This window comes from Pelecanus crispus, chromosome 11 (genome assembly GCF_030463565.1).
Source record: "Pelecanus crispus isolate bPelCri1 chromosome 11, bPelCri1.pri, whole genome shotgun sequence".
Taxonomy (NCBI): domain Eukaryota; kingdom Metazoa; phylum Chordata; class Aves; order Pelecaniformes; family Pelecanidae; genus Pelecanus; species Pelecanus crispus.
The window spans coordinates 286,252-292,371 of record NC_134653.1 but is presented as its reverse complement, the minus strand read 5'-3'; positions in this window follow the sequence as shown (position 1 = coordinate 292,371).

Genomic DNA, 6,120 nt, shown 5'->3' with positions numbered 1-6,120 from the left:
GAGCTAAAGCTTCTCTGGCCGTGATTGCTCTGTAGAAGTCAGCAGCAGCTGCATAAAGTAGGTGTTCTTAGTACAGCTCCTGTGGCTGTTGCCCTGGCTCTGTATGTTGCTTGGGGAGCACAAAAGGTGATGTGGAAGGTGCTGCCACACCTGGAAGTGGGATGTAGGTGCAGGTCAAAGGGGAAGTGACTGACTTGCACTGACAGCATCACACAGCTTCCATAATTTATGGGGGGGGGGATATCCTGTGTGCCTAGCCCCAGCATGGGGTATATGTTTCTATACTTGCTCAATCAAGACCTGAAATAAAGATTACTGTAATTTGGGCTTAAGCAATGCTGTTATTGATGATTAGTTTCTTATTCTGTAGAAGCAAGCAGTTATTTCATACTTCTACTGCTGTAAATGGAATTAGACATTTCTAAGTAGTGTTTTCCTAGAAAGTTTATCCAGTTTATGGTCAGATTCCCTAAATTGATGGATCGGTTTTTTTGGCTTCTTGTTCTGTCCAATCAGAATGGGAATTATGCCTGCAGCTTTAAGGCAGCATATACTTCTTATTGGATAATTGTTCCAGAAGTTTTACTCATGACTCTGAACTTTTCTAGAGCATTACCATATATTTTGGTATGGTAAATTGCATCCTACTATGCTGGCAGTGGCACAAAATAGTTAAGAACCGTTAAAGTAATTTTATGTGTATTAAAATATGTATGTGTATTCTCATTATTTAGAAAACCCTATTTGCATTGCCATTCATAAGGAAGGAAACCATAATGCTAAGCACAGAAAGTGGTTTAACGTGCTTTGTAAGTAAGATTTTTGTACCGCAAATCTCTCTTCAAAGTTCAGGTTGGCCAAGTGGTAAAGGTATCTATGCATCAATTTTGCAGCGGTAAAAAAGGGTATGTAAGCCCTGGAAGGAGACTCACAGTGAAGCCGTCTGTATTTAGATGTGATAGTTAATATTTGTATGGGCACTGGTTTGTAGCTCACTTTCACCAAGGTGGTGGTTAGTGAAAGACCTTAATGCTTGTAGCTAAGGTGCTGATGAACATGTTATTTATTTGTTTTTACTGCAAATATCAGGTTGAATTTTATTTGCACTCAGGTGAGGTTTAATTCTATCAGAAATACTCATTCTTTGGATGAGAGCAGTTACTGCTGTAGTTACCATCAGCACAAATTCTGTGAAGTGGCAAGGCTGTGGGGCAGACAGATGAAGAGGCCTTCCAGGACCCATCAGCAAAACCTGCACTGAAATGGTGGAACAGGAAGATACATAGAGGCCATGGTCTGCCTCATGAGTAAGCCGACTCACTTCCCTAAATCCAAGCAAAGTCAAGTTTAAGCAAGAACCCACACCTAGTTACTGCAGCTACCCGGAATGGGTTACTCACTGTTTACTGTGTAGCACAGGGCTGTTAAGGGAGGTGCAGGGACAGCAGAGGTGCTTTGTTCCCCTTCTGCTCCTGCGCTCTTCCTTGTGCTCTTTGTGAAATCCTCCTGGAAGGCTTGCCCTTGGCTGGAGCAGCCAGGAGAGGTCTGCTCAGGCCAGGTTTGGAAAGCTGTTCGCTGCAGCACTTCTCTGTTGAGCCCCAGCTTGGTTCTGGCTTTTTTTCTTCTACATAGCTATGCCCTCCTGTCTGCTCACTTCCACTGGATGGCTTTCTCTGGGGGGGTATTCTTCCCGTTCTCTCCCTTCAGTATTTCTTTGGTGAAATCAAACTGTAACTCTTTGAGAAGGGGGACCCCTATTCCTATGCCTTTGCATAATGCAAAACTGGCGATAAATACCAGGGCTGGGCGGCTGGCCAGCTCACCCCTGTCCTGCGACAGGCACGGTGCCTGACTGCAGTGGGACCTACGTTCACGTTCCATCCTCCACTGCCTCCGCTTTCGCCATGTGGAGCTATAACCAGGCTGGAGAACACAGGTGGGTTTCAAATGACAGGTTTCTGGCCTAAGAGGATGATCTGCCCAGAGCGCGTGGGAGTTCTGACTTTGGGCTGGCTCCCAGGGCTGCCAGCGAGCTGTACCAGCCCGAGCCGCACCTCCTGCGGAGCAGCCTGTGCTTGCAGAGGCAGCTTACCCTCCCGAGAGAGGAACGTCATTCCTGAAGGCTGGGACCCTCCAGGCATGTCCTTTTTAGCTAGTGGAGGGCTCCTACCAGGACAGAGAATTACTGATCGTAGTAAGTGTATTTTCAGTGTTTTTCAGTTTTGTTTTATAAGACTGAAGTGCAAGTGGAGGCTTGTGCCAAGTTAGCCTAGTTACAGTGCCATTTATTACTCACTTACAATCACTTCACCTCATCTTTCTCACCTGGCTGCCTACCAGGTATTAGCAACCTGACTCACCATGAGCGAAATGGATTCCTGAGAAAAGCAGGTGTATTCCCAGTTCAGGAGGAGCTAACTCTGATAACACTGCTTTTCCTTTGCAGAGAATGCCACAGCCTTGCCTTCTTTTCTTTCTCTTCTTTCTGAACGGTGTTAGCTCCTTGGAAATACGCACCTGTACAGAACAGGAGTTGGCAAATTCCTATCAATCACGGCGTTTGTCATTGCCTGTGGAAAACTAGCAATAGCCACAAGACGAGGGTGAGACTAGTATGGAGCAGGAGATTGAGGATGTGGGGTCAAGTTCTTGGGGGGAGGGACAAGTTAATTTAGGGTGAGGGCAGGGTCAGCTTTTTAAATAGTTTGTCTCTGCATCTTGCTTTGGGACCCTACATTGTTCAGGCAGGGTGCAAGGATGTCCAAGTGCTTATCCATCATGAGCTACCAGCTTTATCTAAGAAAACAAGTTCTTTTAGATGTTGCATTCTAGTAGTGACATGGCCAAAGGAACAAAGGGTGAGAGAAGCAAATGAGGGGGTTGTGACTTCCAAAGCCCCGCTCCATAATGTTTACCTCCGACTGTGGAATTATGTGACAAAACTCCTTGGTGTATAGAGACTGAGAGGACAGTTTGCTTTCTCCTAGCCATGTCTTTTCTGTAGAAAACTTAGGGAGCATGATTTATGCTGTTTGTATTCTAGCTCTGACAGAGGTGCTTCTAAAGTGTGTAATTTTGCATATAGTTGCTTTCACAAAGAATGGGTGTTTTTGACTAATTCTCAGGGGAACTGTGCCTGTGCAATGCGCAGGCAGGCACACACACACACACGCACAGAGAGATCATTTCACGTCCTCTGCGGATTGCTGAGTACAACGTCTGCCCCACGCTCCCACATGGCGATGTATCATGATTACACATTACCCGGAATTTCAGTTTTTTTCACCACACTGCTATAACTGAGGCAGCCATGTCATGCCGCTAGCTTTTCATCGGGTATTGCAGCCACGGCCCGCAGCCCTCAAGGCCTCTCTGACTGAACTGCGGTGACAAGGTCGGAAGCCCAGCAGCAGCTCGGCATGAACTTGCTGACAACCAGAGCAATGAGACTGATGAACCGGTCTGGTTTTCAGCTGCAGGACTATTGTCTCAAAGCAGATTGCTCTGAAACAAAGGAAAAAAACCAGCTGAGTGAGGAAGAGGGCACTTTCCAGGTACCTCACTAACACACTTAACCAAAGTTAAAGCTTATTAAATTGCCATACCTTGGTGTGTTTTCCCAGAGTACCTAGTAACAGCCATCAGCAGCGCTGCTAAGTCCTGACTATTCTCATTCCTTTGACAAGCTGAGCAAGCAATGTTGAGAGGAGCTTTACATCTCTGCTGTACTCTGTCCAAAGGTGCTTTGGTCTCTTTTTCCCTTGTGCTCTCCTGCTTCCATCCTGTTCCTTCTGTGGCTTTCTACAACATGGAAATTTCCACACAGCTGCCTTCTACCTCCAGCAAGACCGCAAAATGAAAGAGAAGAAAAACTGGCTGCAGCCCTCGATGAACAGAGTGGGGAACTGACTGCTGTGGCGCATTTAGCTGCACAGGGGGGAGGAGCAGCTGTTTACTTCTTTTTTTTGCTCTTAGCCAGAATACTTTCTATAAAACTCTGACCATCTGTGCAGGAGACCTAAAATTCTGTATTCTGAATGTAGAGAGGCAATTGTAATGGCAAGATTTGATACAGTACCAGCTTGTGACCTGCAGCCTGGCTTTGATAGAGGGGTGACTGTGCTAGACCTGCCCCAGTCCATGGAGTGCAGCAGGCGTCCTAAGGAGCTGCTGCTGTCCCAGTGCAGCGACGGATCAGCCGCTTCCATGGTCCTGTCTGTGCTCAACTGTGTAAGAGCAGGGCATTCACAGCAGCGTGGTGTTTGTCCTCTGCTTGAAGCTACCAAGCTGGTGACTAACATATCACTGGGACTTTCCTACTTGCTGCTGTTTCCCCAGCTCTTAGACATGGGGGAATTTGCCATAAGCTGAAGAGTTTGAGGTTGGCTGCTTCTCCCCAGCTCAGCCACTGCTGGTTTCACTTGCAGTGAGCCACCCACACAGTAACAAGAATTGTGACAGGGTGAGAAAGCACTGGACTGCCTTCTGGGGGTAGAATTTCCATACCTGGCTCAGGGTTGTAAACAGTCCCCAGTTCTTGTCTTGATGCTCTAGAGAGTTGCTGTGAGAACCAGGTCTGCGCTGGCCATGGTTGGCCCTGAAGTTAGTGCTCTTGGCCCTTGGTGGGCAGCCTGGAGAGGTCTCGAGGAGCTGGCTCTGGCAGGTTCATGCTGTGCAGCATTCACTAACCAATGGATGTGTCTGACAGGCTCTGGGCTTAAAGGTTATGCAGGGCAGTTCATTGCTGGGTGGTCTGCTCTCCCACTGCCTAGCTGAGGGGCTCCCGTGGCACGTGGTATGCCCCTCCACGACATGAGGGAGGCAATGGAGCCATCGAGTGCCTTGTTTCCTCCACGAGGGCAGGAATTAGGACCCATAGTTTAGCATGTGCTACCTTTTCCACGGCCTCATTCTGAGCTGTGCTGGGCCCCTGCAACAGACACTGTTGTGTAGAAGCATCAGGGATTCTTCCCACTTCTGGGCAGGCCACCTTTGCTGTTACTATGACTTGTCTTAAAAAGCTCCAGCTACGCTCCCCAGTGTGAAGGACCAACACGTTTAACTGCTGTCTGTACTGCCCTCTATTTTGCATGTTATCTTCCATTGTTTTAGCTTCTTGCTGCTCTTAGCACATCACTTTCCAGCTTCTGCACATGCACAGTGGCAGGGTAAGGGGTGTGGTAACTAGGCTACGCAGAGCTGGTCACAGAACAGCAACCAGAGGATCCAGGCAGCTTCCTTGTTTGCGCAAGAGCCTCACACCACAACCAAAGCCACTGCGGAGCATGGAATCCCCCGGCCCCTGTGTTTTGTAGGAACGACCTTGAGACTCCTGAGCACTGTAAAAGTTTACCAATGCTGATTTGGATGCAGATACACGGATGTGACACAATTTAATCGCATTAGTCGCTGTGCTCTGGTGGAGCCAGTAACCCTATGTTTTGGCCTTTTTAGCCTCAAACAAAACAAGCTCCTGCCTTCTGCCACCTTACAGTGAGCTCCAACCAGCATCATAGCAAAGCCACAGCTTCACAAAACTTGGACTGCCCCAAGAAAGTCTCACAAAGCCTTTTGGCTTCTCTATGCAGAAATGTATTTTGAATTTTTGGAAACATTGGGTACTTTGGAGCAATGTGTTTCTGTGAAAATCCTGTTTATCTCCAATGTCGTTAATATGCCCCCACATATTGCAAGGTGCTTCTCATAACTGCCTGGTTTTCCGTCCTGCACCCCCATCCCGCCTTTTCTCCTAAAGACATGGTACATCCCTGCCAGTGACATGAGAAGCCACTAATGGGATTAGGGCTGCATGTTCTGTGGGTTTGGGATGGAGTCAGCAATGCTGCTAGAGTCTGTGGTCTGCCATGCGATCATCTCCTGCAGCTCGCTGCTCGCCACGTGGAGGCAGCACGCAGTGTGAGCCATGAGCTTTTGCTCTGAAAGCGCTTCCACAGTCAGAGGCTGAAAACAGCTAGTGTGTTTTTCACCCTGTTAGGCATGCCAGAAGCTGTCCAAGGCACACTCAATTGCTGTACCCAGCCCCAGGTGTGGAAGGCCTGCTGTAAAAGCTTGTGGCCAGGCAGCAGGGGTGGGGCATGCTGATTTGTGACAGCTGTGGTA